The following is a 12,865-nucleotide window of genomic DNA, read 5'->3' as shown; positions in this document are numbered from 1 at the left end:
ACAGGTACCGACAACCTGGATTGTAATTGCTGAGGTTGGTATCGGAATACATTGTGACTCCTGTTTACCACATCTTCACTTTAAGCCTACATTTAGAACGGTGTGTGCTCTCAGACATGGAGGGGGTCCAAGGTCATTCCACTACCCAAGAATAGCAAAGCATCATTTAATGGTTCAAACAGTCAACCAATCAGCTTTTACAAGTGCTTAGCAAACTTTTGGAAAAAATTGTGTTTGATGAAATAAAAAGTTATTTTACAGAAAACAAATTAACAACAGACTTTCAGCATGCTTATAGGGAAGGGCACTCAACATGCTCGGCACTGACACAAATGACTGATGATTGGCTGAAAGACATGAATAGCTTTTGTTTAGCTTTTGATGTATTGTTCATAACCTATTGCTGAAAAATCCATGACTACATGGAACTTTATAATTTATTTATTTAACCTTTATTTAACCAGGTAGGCAAGTTGAGAAACAGTTCTCATTTACAATTGCGACCTGGCCAAGATAAAGCAAAGCAGTTCGACACATACAACAACACAGAGTTACACATGGAGTAAAACAAACATACAGTCAATAATACAGTAGAAAAATAGTCTATATACAATGTGAGCAAGTGAGGTGAGATAAGGGAGGTAAAGGCAAAAAAAAGGCCATGTGGCGAAGTAAATACAATATAAGCAAGAGTAAGATGTTTGATGTGAGTCTGGAAGGATAGTTTACAGTCTAACCAGACACCTAGGTATTTGTAYTTGTCCACATATTCTAAGTCAGAACCGTCCAGAGTAGTGATGCTGGACGAGCGGGCAGGTGCAGGCAGCGATCGGTTGAAMAGCATGCATTTAGTTTTACTTGTATTTAAGAGCAGTTGGAGGCCACGGAAGGAGAGTTGTATGGCATTGAAGCTCGCCTGGAGGGTTGTTAACACAGTGTCKAAAGAAGGGCCAGAAGTATACAGAATGCCATCCCAGGTAACTCAAGCTAGCAATACAACCAGATTAAAAACCAGATAAAATAACATTTTACTGCACAAAGGGGACTGTGAAGAGACACTGCCATTTTATATATATTTTATTATAATTTGCCCTGTATTATGTATGTATTAGACCTAGATATTGTGTGTATGTATTAAATGTATGTATTTCAGTCTTTGACTAATAGTTCTGTACAATGTATTATGTCATGTTTCATGTGGACCCCAAGAAGAGTACGGCTAATGGGGATCCTAATAAGTAGAAAATGCCAAATATGCCTTCTGGCAACACAAGAATAGAATAGTTTATTGTTCTCCAATGAGCAGCCAAGTCTGTCCCAAACATACACCATTAACCAGGACATGAAACAACAGTTTTGATGTCATTGTCTCAGTTTACCTGACAGACGTGTGGTCTGATGAAACGTTTTGCACAGCGTCCCTCAGCAGGCCTACCCACATTAGTGTCTCTAGAGAGTTCAAAGTGGACTGACATACAGACGTCAGCACTACCAGTCGCTTTCATCTGCCAAATGTCACACTCCTCCATCCTCAGTACTCTCAGGCTTCTGTCCAGGAGAAGATGTGTGCTGTGGATGTCTATGTTGACTTTAGATCTCAGGTCACTCACCACAATCACATCTGCTATGTCTACAGTCAGCCAGCCAGCCAGCCAGTCAGCCAGTGAGTCAGTCAGCCAGCCAGTCAGTCAGCGAGTCAGTCAGCCAAACAGTCAGTGAGTCAGCCAACGAGTTAGTCATCTAGTGAGTCAGTCAGCCAGTGAGCCAGCCAGCCAGCCAGTCAGCCAGCCAGCAAGTCAGTCAGCGAAGTCAGTCAGCCAAACATTCAGGAGTTAGTCATCTAGTGAGTCAGTCAGCCAGTCAGTCTGTAGTCAGCCAGTCAGTCAGTGAGTCAGTCAGCCAGTCAGTCTGTAGTCCAGCCAGTCAGTCAACCAGTCAGCCAAACAGTCAGTGAGTTTAGTCATCTACGTGAGTCAGTCACAGCCTGTAGTCAGTAGTCGTGAGTCAAGCCAGTCAGTCAGTGAGTCAGTCAGCCAGTCAGTCTGTAGTCAGCCAGTCAGTCAACCAGTCAGCCAAACAGTCAGTGAGTTAGTCATCTAGTGAGTCAGTCAGCCAGTCAGTCAGCCAGTCAGTCAGTGAGTCAGTCAGCCAGTCAGTCTGTAGTCAGCCAGTCAGTCAGTCGGCGAGTCAGCCAAACAGTCAGTCAGCCAGTGAGTCAATCAGCCAGTGAGTCAGTCAGTGAGTCAATCAGTCAGTCAGTCAGACTAGATCTCAGGGCACTCACCACACATCTGCTACAGCCAGCTAGTCAGTCAGTCAGTGAGTCACTCAGTGAGTCAGTCAGTGAGTCTTGGGTCAATCAGTCAGTGAGTCAGTGAGTAAGTCAGTCACTCAGTCAGTCAGTGACACAGTCAATCAGTCAGTGAGTCAGTCAGTCAGCCAGCCAGTGAGTAAGTCAGTCACTCAGCGAGTCAGTCAGTAAGTTAATCAGCCAGTCAGTCAGACTTTAGATCTCAGGCTACTCACCACGCTCACATCTGCTACAGCCAGTCAGTCAGTATTTTAGTCAGTCAGTCAGTCAGTGACACAGTCAGTCTGTAGTCAGCCAGTCAGCCAGTCAGTCAGTCAGTCAGTGACACAGTCAGTCTGTAGTCAGTCTGTAGTCAGTCAGTATGTAATAGCTAGCATACCAATGAAGCAATGTATTGGGCATGCATCTTAGAATGAAGCATTGTATTTGGCATACATCTTAGAATGAAGCATTGTATTGGGCATGCATCTTAGAATGAAGCATTGTATTTGGCATGCATTCTAAGTAGTATTCTACTATAGCTTTTGGAGAGGTGTGGGGGTTGAGGCAGTGAGGTGTGATGGTTGAGGTGTGAGGGTCGAGGCGTGAGGCTTGAGGCAGTGAGGTGTGAGGGTTGAGGCGTAATGGTTGAGACGTGAGGGTTGAGGCGTGAGGTGTGAGGCGTGATGGTTGAGGTGTGAGGGTCGAGGCGTGAGGCTTGAGGCAGTGAGGTGTGAGGGTTGAGGCGTGAGGGTTGAGGCGTAATGGTTGAGACGTGAGGGTTGAGGCGTGAGGTGTGAGGCGTGAGGCATGAGTCAGTGAGGGTTTCAGGCATGATGGTTGAGACGTGAGGCGTGAGGTTTTCAGGCAGGCTGGATGGATCTGGATGTTTATGTACCCACACTAGCATACCACTTAGAAAGAAGCAATGTATTGAGCATGCATTCTAAATAATATGCAATGCCAGTATGTATACTACAGTCAGTCCCTCAGACCCTGAGATGGTTAGGCAGACTGGATGGCGCTGTAACAATATTCATACTAGCCTACCACTTAGAATGGCACCATTATGCTCCTACTGATATTAGAATGTAACCACTGCAGTCGATAAATCCGTCTGCTGCAGAGACAGATAGACAGTCAGCCAGGCCCTGCTGCAGAGACAGATAGACAGTCAGTCAGGCCCTGCTGCAGAGGCAGATAGACAGTCAGCCAGGCCCTGCTGGCAGAGGCAGAATAGGACCAGTCGATCCAAGGCCCTGCTGCAGAGACAGATAGACAGTCAGCCAGGCTCTGCTGCAGGGACAGATAGACAGTCAGTCAGGCCCTGCTGCAGAGACAGATAGACAGTCAGCCAGGCTCTGCTGCAGAGACAGATAGACAGTCAGCCAGGCTCCTGCTGCAGAGACAGATAGACAGTCAGCAGGCTCTGCTGCAGAGACAGATAGACAGTCAGCCAGGCCCTGCTGCAGAGATGAATAGACAGTCAGCCAGGCCCTGCTGCAGAGCAGATAGACAGTCAGCCAGGCCTGCTGCAGAGCAGATAGACAGTCAGCCAGGCCTGCTGCAGAGAAGATAGACAGTCAGCCAGGCCCTCTGCAGAGCAGATAGACAGTCAGCCAGGCTCTGCTGCAGAGGCAGAATAGACGTCGCCAGGCCCTGCTGCAGAGGCAGATAGACAGTCACAGGCCCTGCTGCCAGAGGCAGATAGACAGTCACCAGGCCCTGCTGCAGAGCAGATAGACAGTCAACCAGGCCCTGCTGCAGAGGCAGATAGACAGTCAAGCAGGCCTCTGCTGCAGAGGCAGATAGACAGTCAGACAGGCCCTGCTGCAGAGATAGATAGACAGTCAGCCAGGCCCTGCTGCAGAAGCAGATAGACAGTCAGCCAGGCCCTGCTGCAGAGATAGATAGACAGTCAGCCAGGCTCTGCTGCAGAGACAGATAGACAGTCAGCCAGGCCTGCTGCAGAGGCAAGATGATAGACAGTCAGCCAGGCCCTGCTGCAGAGGCAGATAGACAGTCAGCCAGGCCTGCTGCAGAGATAGATAGACAGTCAGCCAGGCCCTGCTGCAGAAGGCAGATAGACAGTCAGCCAGGCCCTGCTTCAGAGGGAAATAGACAGTCAGCCAGGCCCTGCTGCAGAGGGAATAGACAGTCAGCCAGGCCTACTGCAGAGGCAGTAGACAGTCAGTCAGGCCCTGCTGCAGAGGAATAGACAGTCAGTCAGGCCCATGTAGCCTGGGACAATGAGGTTTGAGCAGGCTGGCTGGATTAAGGCTGGCGGGATGTAGCCTGGGACAGTGAGGGTGAGCAGGCTGGATGACCTGACAGTGAGGGTTGAGGCAGGCTAGATGTAACCTGGGACAGTGAGGTTGAGCAGCGATACCTGGACGTGAGTTGAGGCAGGCTGAAGTAACCTGGGACAGTGAGGTTGAGCAGGCTGGAAGTAACCTGGACAGTGAGGGTTGAAGAGGCTGGATTAACCTGGGACAGTGAGGGTTGAGCAGGCTGGAATGTAACCTGGACAGTGAGGGTTGAGATTAGGCTGGATGTAACTGGACAGTGAGGGTTGAGGCAGGCTGAAGTAACCTGGGACAGTGAGGGTTGAGGCAGGCTGAAAGTAACTGGGACAGTGAGGGTTGTAGGCAGGCTGGAAGTAACCTGGGACAGTGAGGGTTGTGGCAGGCTGGAAGTAACCTGGACAGTGAGGGTTGTGGCAGGCTGGAAGTAACCTGGGACAGTGAGGGTTTGTGGCAGGCTGGAGTAACTGGGAAGTGAGGTTGGAGGCTGGAAGTAACCTGGGACAGTGAGGTTTGAGGCAGGCTGGAAGTAACCTGGGCAGTGAGGGTTGAGGAGGCTGGAAGTAACCTGGACGTGAGGGTTGAGGAGGCTGGAATAACCTGGACAGTGAGGGTTGAGGCAGGCTGGATGTAACCTGACAGTGAGGTTGAGATAGCTGGATGTAACCTGGGACAGTGAGGGTTGAGGCAGGCTGGAAGTAACCTGGGACAGTGAGGGTTGAGGCAGGCTGGAAGTAACCTGGACAGTGAGGTTGAGGCAGGCTGGAAGTAACCTGGACAGTGAGGGTGTGGCAGGCTGGAAGTAACCTGGGACAGTGAGGGTTGTGCAGGCTGGAAGTAACTGGGACAGTGAGGGTTGTGGCAGGCTGGAAGTAACCTGGGACAGTGAGGTTTGAGGCAGGCTGGAAGTAACCTGGACAGTGAGGGTTGAGGCAGGCTGGAAGTAACCTAGGACAGTGAGGGTTGAGGAGGCTGGAAGTAACCTGGGACAGTGAGGTTGAGGCAGGCTGGATGTAACCTGGGACAGTGAGGGTTGAGATAGACTGGAAGTAACCTGGGACAGTGAGGGTTAGGCAGGCTGGAAGTAACCTGGAGTGAGGAGGTTGAGGCAGGCTGGATGTGGCACCAGGAACTCCGCTCTGCTCTCGAGCTATAAATACATAGAGGCCTAGAACACACAGAGGACTTCAATTATTCAGAGAAACTTCATCTGTGGGCTGCCTGAGTGTCTGGGAGTGAATCACAGAGAAAAGCCGATTCATATGATAGCATGTCCTGTGTAGCTTACTGTTGTCGGCCAAGAAAGCCATATGTATGTGTAACCAGCTAGACTACACACCGTTTGGTTGATGGAAACTCTGAAATGCTATGGTTTTCCCAAAACACAGCCCTATCACATAAAAATACACCACAAAACAAAAAAGTGTAGGTTGAGCAATGACAGACATTTCTTGGAAACCTAAGGATTTTCTACCTGTCTCCTGTCTCTCTCCTGTCTCTCTCCTGTCTCTCCTGTCTCTCTCCTGTCTCCTTTGTCTCTCTCCTGTCTCCTGTCTCTCTCTGTCCTCCTCCTGTCTCTCTCCTGTCTCTCTCCTGTCTCTCTCCTGTCTCTCTCCTGTCTCTCTCCTGTCTCTCTCCTGTCTCTCTCCTGTCTCTCTCCTGTCTCTCTCCAGGTGTGTGGCTTCGTGGGCCTGTACTACAACGTGATTATCGCTGGAGTATCTTCTACTTCTTCCAGTCCTTCCAGTACCCGCTGCCCTGGGAAGAGTGCCCCATCAGGGTGGTCAACGGCAGCCAAGCCAGTAAGTTCACACAAGCAGCACAGTTTAGAACAGTACAGCAAAGGAGAACACAGCATAGCATCCTGTAGTACAACACAGTACAGCATCCTGTAGTACATCACAGCACATCATATAACATCAACAGCACATCATATAACATCACAGCACGTCATATAACATAACATTCACGATCATATCATCACATCACGTCATATAACAATCACGCACGTCATATGACATCACAGCACGTTATTATGACATCACAGCACGTTAATAGACATCACATCACGTCATATGACATCAACAGGACGTCATATGACAACACATCACGTCATATACATCACAGCACGTCATATGACATCACGGTCATATGACATCACATCAGTCATATAACATCCCAGCATGTCATATGAACACACAATAACAGCACATCATATAACATCACAGCACGTCATATGACATCAACGACGCACGTCATATGACATCACGGCACGTCATATGACATCACAGCACGTCATATGACATCACAGCACATCATATGACATCACAGCACAATCATATGACATCACAGCAAGTCATATGACATCACAGCACGTCATATGACATCACAATGGAATCAATATGACATACACACGTCATATAACATCAAGCACGTCATTTAACACCAACAGCACAGCAACATCATATGACATCACAGCACGTCATATGACATCACAGCACGTCATATGACATCACAGCACGTCATATGACATCACAGCACGTCATATGACATCACAGCACATCATATGACATCACAGCACATCATATGACATCACAGCAAGTCATATGACATCACAGCACGTCATATGACATCACAGGACATCATATGACATCACAGCAAGTCATATAACATCAGAGCACATCATTTAACACCACAGCACAGAACATCATATAACATCACAGCACATTATGTAACATCACAGCATGTCAAATGACATCACAGGATGTCATATGACATCACATTACGCCATATAACATCACAGAACATCATATAACATCACAACACGTCATATGACAGCACATGTACCATTTTATGTACCATGTGCTGTCCTGTGATGTCATGTGACATGTCACAGAACATCATATAACCTCACAGGACGTCATATGACATCACATCACGTCATCGAACATCACAGCACGTCATTTAACATCACAGCACGTCATTTAACACCACAGCACAGAACATCATATGACATCACATCACGTCATATGACATCACAGGACGTCATATGACATCACGTCATATGACATCACAGCACGTCCTATGACATCACATCACGTCATATGTCATCACAGCATGGCATATGTCGTCACAGCACGTCATATGACGTCACATCATGACATATGACGTCACAGCACGTCATATCACGCCATATGACATCACATCACGTCATATCACGTCATATACCATCACATCACGTCATATACCATCACATCACGTCATATAACACCACATCACGTCATATAACATTATGGTACATAAATGTCAAACACTGCAGTACAGCTGAATACACCACACTACGTTACATTTTGCTACATTGGCCTACTGTAGTTTTCCGTTCACTGTGCCTGCTCAGTACTGTATAGTCAACAATACATTACATCAAATAATACGATGTTTTACTGTCACATATAATGAACAGCTGGTAATATGCTGGTTGAGCAGAGAGAGGATGAGGTGGGATGCAGTCAGAACAGAGCTGGGATGGCCCTATACTTAATCTGATCTAAGAGGGTAGGTGTGGTGCTGCATACTGTCAGGGGGTATGGCCCAGTCTCTGAGTACCCAGCATGCCCTGCGATGACGGCAGGCAGCACATAGCGATCCAGACAGAGTCAGGGACCTTACGTCAACATTAGCTCGCATTAGCTCCTCCACTCACCTTATGTTAGCATGCTAGTCTTAGGTCCCACACTGACCTTATGTTAGCGTTATGTTAGCATGCTAGTCTAGAGCTCCCACACTGACCTTATGTTAGCGTTATGTTAGCATGCTAGTCTTAGGTCCCACACTGACCTTATGTTAGCGTTATGTTAGCATGCTAGTCTTAGGTCCCACACTGACCTTATGTTAGCAGTATGTTAGCATGCTAGTCTAGAGCTCCCACAGCGACCTCTATGCAGATATTAACCATTGGCCGCTATGTATACTTCACAGCTGTATATTTCTTACTTTCTCCCCCCTCTTTACACACTCCCATATCTCCCTCTCTCCCTCTCCCCTCCTGTCTTCCCCCGTCTCCCTTCTCACCTCCCTCCATCCGTCCCTCCCTCTAGTCATCGAGCCGGAGTGTGAAAAGTCTTCTGCCACCACCTACTTCTGGTACCGGCAGACCCTGAACATCACCAGCACCATCGAGGACAGCGGAGGCCTCAACTGGAGATGACCCTGTCCCTGTTCGCCGCCTGGCTCATCGTCTGTCTGGCAGTGATCAAGGGATCATCCTCATCTGGGAAGGTAACAGGCCGAGAGCTATTATATAGATCTGTGTGTGTGTCTGTGTGTGTGAACACGTGTTATATATGTACTGTATATACAGTGGGAGAACAAGTATTTGATCACTGCCGATTTTGCAGGTTTTCCTACTTACAAAGCATGTAGAGCTGTCATTTTTATCATAGTACACTTCAACTGTGAGAGACGGAATCTAAAACAAATCCAGAAAATCACATTGTATGATTTTAAGTAATTAATTTGCATTTTATTGCATGACATAAGTATTTTATCACCTACCAACCAAAGAATTCCGGCTCTCACAGACCTGTTAGTTTTTCTTTAAGAAGCCCTCCTGTTCTCCACTCATTACCTGTATTAACTGCACCTGTTTGAACTCGTTACGTATAAAAGACACCTGTCCACACACTCAATCAAACAGACTCCAACCTCTCCACAATGGCCAAGACCAGAGAGCTGTGTAAGGACATCAGGGATAAATTGTAGACCTGTACAAGGCTGGGATGGGCTACAGGACAATAGGCAAAGCAGCTTGGTAGAAGGCAACAAGTGTTGGCACAATTATAGAAAATGGAAGAAGTTCAAGATTACGGTCAATCACCCTCGGTCTGGCTCCATGCAAGATCTCACCTCGTGCCACAATATCATGAGGAATGTGAGGATCAGCCCAGAAACTACAGCGCAGACCTGTCAATGACCTGAAGAGAGCTGGGACCCAGTCTCAAAAAACCATTAGTAACACACTACGCCGTCATGATTAAAAATCCGACCACGCACGCAGGTCCCCTGCTCCAAGCCAGCGCATGTCCAGGCCGTCTGAAATCCAATGACCATCTGATGATCCAGAGGAGGATATAGGAAGTCATGTGGTCTGATAGGACAAAAATAGAGCTTTGCTCTAAACTCCACTCCGCTGTTTGGAGGAATAGAAGGATGAGTACAAACCCCAAGACACCATCCCAACCGTAAGCATGGAGTGTGAAACATCATTCTTTGGGATGCTTTTCGCAAGGGACAGACGACACTGCACCGTATTAGAGAGGAATGGATGGGGCCATGATATCGCCGAGATCGACCAACAACCTCCTTCCCTCAGTAGAGATTGAAGATGGTCGTGGCTGGGTCTTCCGCTATACAACGACCCAAACCACAGCCAGGGCAACTAAGGAGTGGCTCCGTAAGAAGCATCTCAGAGTCTGGAAGTGGCCATAGCCAGTCTCCAGACTGAACCAATAGAAAATCTTTGGAGGGAGCCGAAATCCATAAGTCCGTAATTGACTCAGCGACAGCCCAGACCGAAGGTCTGGAGCAAAGGCTAGTATGGAAGGAGTGGGCCAATACACCTGTGCAGGTGTGCAAACCTGTCATAAGAAACTACAGGAAACGTATGATCTCTGTAATTGCAAACTAAGGTTTCTGTACCAAATATTCAGTTCTGCTTTTCTGATGTATCAAATACTTATGTCATGCAATAAAATGCAAATTAATTACTTAAAAATCATACAATGTGATTTTCTGGATTTTTGTTTTAGATTCCTTCTCTCACAGTTGAAGTGTACCTATGATAAAAATTACAGACCTCTACATGCTTTGTAAGTAGGAAAACCTGCAAAATTGTCAGTGTATCAAATACTTGTTCTCCCCACTGTATACTATCTGAAGGGACTGTATACAGTGCATTCGGAAAGTATTCAGACTTTTTCACGTTACGGCCTTATTATAAAATCGATTACATTTCTTCATCAATCTACACACAATACCCCATAATGAAAAAGCGAAAATAGGTTTAAAGACATTTTCGAAAATGTATATATAAAATAAAAACTGAAATATCACATTTACATAGTATGTATCCAGAACCTTTACTCAGTACTTTGTTGAAGCACCTTTGGCAGTGATTACAGCCTCGAGTCTTCTTGGGTATGAAGCTACAAGCTTGGCACACCTGTATTTGGGGAGTTTCTCCCATTCTTCTCTGCAGATCCTCTCAAGCTCTGTTAGGTTGGATGGGGAGAGTTGCTGCACAGCTATTTTCAGCTCTCTCCAGAGATGTTTGATTGGGTTCAAGTCCGGGCTCTGGCTGGGCCACTCAAGAACATTCAGAGACTTGTCCCGAAACCACTCCTAATTTGTCTTGGCTGTGTGCTTAGGGTCATTGTCCTGTTGAAAGGTGAACCTTTGCCCCAGTCTGAGGTCCTGAGCGCTCTGAAGCAGATTTTCATCAAGGATATCTCTGTACTTTGCTCCGTTCATTGATCCCTCAATCCTGACTAGTCTCCCAGTCCCTGCCGCTGAAAAACATTCCCACAGCATGATGCTGCCAACACCATGCTTCACTGTAGGGAAAGTCCCAGGTTTCCTCCTGACCTGAGGCTTGGCATTCAGGCCAAAGAGTTCAATCTTGGTTTCATCAGACTAGAGAATGTTGTTTCTCATGGTCTGAGAGTCTTTAGGTGCCTTTTGGCAAACTCCAAGCGTGCTGTCATGTGCCTTTTACTGAGGAGTGGCTTCCGTCTGGCCACTCTACCATAAAGCCCTGATTGGTGGAGTGCTGCAGAGATGAGGACAGCGGAGGACAGCGGAGTCAATCACCACCTTCCGGAGACACCTGAAACCCCACCTCTTTAAGGAATACCTAGGATAGGATAAAGTAATCCTTCTCACCCCKCCCCCCCCCCCCTTAAKAGATTTAGATGCACTATTGTAAAGTGGCTGTTCCACTGGATGTCATAAGGTGAATGCACCAATTTGTAAGTCGCTCTGGATAAGAGCGTCTGCTAAATGACTTAAATGTAAATGTAAATGTAATGATTGTCCTTCTGGAAGTTTCTCCCATCTACCACAGAGGAATTCTGGTGCTTTCAGAGTGACCATTATGTTCTTGGTCACCTCCCTGACCAAGGTCCTTCTCCACTGATTGCTCAGTTTGGCTGGGCGGCCAGCTCTAGGAAGAGTCTTGGTGTTTCCAAACTTCTTCCATTTAAGAATTATTGAGACCATTGTGTTCTTGTGGACCTTCAATGCTGCAGAAATGTTTTGTCTCGGAGCTCTACGGACAAATCCTTCGACCTCTTGGCTTGGTTTTTGCTCTGACATGCACTGTCAACTGTGGGACCTTATATAGACAGGTGTGTGGCTTACCTAATCATGTCCAATCAATTGAATTTACCACAGGTAGACTCCAATCAAGTTGTAGATACATCTCAAGGATGATCAATGGAAACGGGATGTAACTGAGCTCATTTTCGAGTCTTTTAGCAAAGGTTCTGATTACTGTTTTTTATTTTTTATAAATTTGCACACACAAAAGAAAAAAAGCTGTTTTCGCTTTGTCATTATGGGGTATTGTGTGTAGATTGATGAGGACCTTTAATTTATTTAATCAATTTTAGAATAAGGCTGTAAACGTAACAAAATGTGGAAAAAGTCAAGGGGTCTGAATACTTTCCAAGTGCACCACTGTATGACTGGAAAGGTACAGGGCCGGGGGCATTGTCTTCCCGACAGCTACTGTATGCTGTTGTAACATGATTCTATCTGTGGTAAGACAGTGGGGGAGGGGTTACATGAAAAAGAAACACTGCTGTTGTTGAAATTGTTCTCGAAGGCTCAAGAGATCCATTCAGTTGTTATTACAGATTATTAAGTGTGCTGGAGTTTCACTTTTTCAAATACAGATATTTTCCTATGGACTTTCTATGTGTACTGTACAGTAGGAGGAGATTCACATCCCGTCGTGTATAAGTATATTAACTTTCATGAGCATTTTTATACTGCCTGAACTGTGACATAGCCTATGGTGAGAAAGGCTAAAATGTTAAAGTGTTACTAAGTGTTACTAATGTTACTATCTTTGTATTATCTTGTGTTAAACAATTCTATCGTTGTATTGTCTTGTGTTAAACAATACTATCTTTGTATTATCTTGTGTTAAACAATTCTATCTTTGTATTATCTTGTGTTAAACATACTATCTTTGTATTATCTTGTGTTAAAC

At 46.3% G+C, this 12,865-nt stretch overlaps 1 pseudogene; it reads left to right on the top strand.

Annotated features, from left to right (window-relative positions):
* Positions 1 to 12,865, top strand: part of LOC112071607 (sodium-dependent neutral amino acid transporter SLC6A17-like) — a 71,625-nt pseudogene that overhangs the window by 28,506 nt on the left and 30,254 nt on the right.

The sequence above is a fragment of the Salvelinus sp. IW2-2015 genome, unplaced genomic scaffold, assembly GCF_002910315.2.
Source record: "Salvelinus sp. IW2-2015 unplaced genomic scaffold, ASM291031v2 Un_scaffold1660, whole genome shotgun sequence".
In the NCBI taxonomy this organism is placed as follows: Eukaryota; Metazoa; Chordata; class Actinopteri; order Salmoniformes; family Salmonidae; genus Salvelinus; species Salvelinus sp. IW2-2015.
The sequence above is the reverse complement of the archived record's forward strand: the minus strand, read 5'-3'. Positions and strand labels throughout refer to the sequence as shown.